A 1766-nucleotide genomic window follows, 5' to 3' on the forward strand; every position below is an offset into this window, starting at 1 on the left:
ACTCTTTCCTAATGTTGAGATCAGAAGGACGACGTTTTTCCACAACTTGGCACTGAACAGCAGCTTGTTGTTTTTGGAGGATCTTTATCGTTTGGTTTCTGTGTAGACCTGCGTTTGTCTCTCTCGTTATTTACACTACCTGTGCGAATCGATGGGCGGGGCTAAACAGGCAGTAATGGAGAATCGATGGGCGGGGCTAAACAGGCAGTGATGTAGAATTGGTGGGTGGGGCTAAACAGGCGGTGATGTTGATAATCTTCTGCAGGGGCGGGGTTTATCCACACTATTACATCATAGAGTAGAACATTCCACAAGCTTTGGTTTTGGCAGACTGCCTTCAATATCAGCTGTTACTTACAGGATGGTTCAAATGGATGGTGAAAACAACTTACAGGATGTTTTTATAGTACAATGACTTCTTACATGTCAAAAGATCAAGGGAATTTTGATTTCTCAGTTCATGACCCCTATTAATACATTTTTTAAAATAAATATACAAAAATATATATACATAAATCAGTTAATTAATTTAAAATAAAATATCACCTGGTGCTGATATATATACACATGCATTTACTTTTGTATTAATTCACACACACCTTTTTATGTAAACTTTCTATATATATATATATATATATATACACACACACACACACACAGACACACACACAACATAATCCACACATAGTAACATAATCCATTACATTACACATTTTAGGTAATCAGAGAACTTTTAGATTACTTTTGACCTAACACTTTTATCAAGTTAAGAATGAAAATATATTCCATTCGTTGTGATTAACAACATGAAGTGCATTAAACATTACATTACGTTAAGGTTTCCCAAACTGGGGTTCGTGAGTTTAATGAAAAGCTAATAATTAATTACATTTAAAATAAAACATAATTACATTTTATTACATTTTTAAATCATTTTAAAAGAACAACAATCAAAATAAAACACTTACTAAAAAACATGAAATATTTTATGTTTTATTTGTCATCTGACCATTAACCAGCATCAGAGAACTGTGAACATGCAAATGTGTTACTTTTTATTAACTTGTTACTTGTTAACAGTGGACCGAAACATTGCGTTTAATAAAGTTTAAGAATTAGCCAGTATTGATATTGTCAGTTACTTATTATTAACTTGTTACCTAAAATCTCAGGGGGAACTACAAGTACATTTAGTAGGTGCAAGAGGTTCAGGTGACAAAAAAAATAAAAAATAAAAATTGGGAATAACTTCAGTGCACGTACTGTAAATAAGAAATAACAAAAATTGTCCACAAAACTGGAAGACTTTCTGAATGTATATAAGCGATTTAGAAAGGAAGATTTAAAGGGGTCATAGGATGCTACATGCACTTTTACAAGTTGTTTGAACTGAAATGTGTGTTGGCAGTGTGTGTACACAACCACCCTTATAATGATAAAAATCCACCCAGTGTTTGTTTTTTTAAAACAACTAAAATCTTCACCCCTTTCTCAAATCGAGCCGATCTCAGATGCCTGTCAGTGTGACGTCACAAAAACAGGCCCCTCCCACGATGATTCGATTGACAGTAGCGTTTCAGCACAGACTGGACTGGTGTCTTAACTTAGCTCCGCCTGAGTGACTGTCATCAGTTCGCCATTGTTTCGCCGCCGGAGCAGATGTAGACAAGAATGACTCCTAAGTGATTGAGGTGTTCTGTTGTTGGATGTAATAATGAACAGCAGTCGTCATTTACTCCCGACATCTGAGCCGCTGAACTCGCAGT

General features: G+C 35.3%; 1 protein-coding gene across 1 annotated transcript in view; it reads right to left on the reverse strand.

The window, feature by feature from the left end:
• The window catches only part of mcc (MCC regulator of WNT signaling pathway), an 89185-nt gene that overhangs the window by 11283 nt on the left and 76136 nt on the right, over positions 1 to 1766 (reverse strand). The window lies entirely within an intron of this gene.

Source organism: Sinocyclocheilus anshuiensis, unplaced genomic scaffold (genome assembly GCF_001515605.1).
Source record: "Sinocyclocheilus anshuiensis isolate Anshui unplaced genomic scaffold, SAMN03320099.WGS_v1.1 scaffold298, whole genome shotgun sequence".
Taxonomy (NCBI): Eukaryota; Metazoa; Chordata; class Actinopteri; order Cypriniformes; family Cyprinidae; genus Sinocyclocheilus; species Sinocyclocheilus anshuiensis.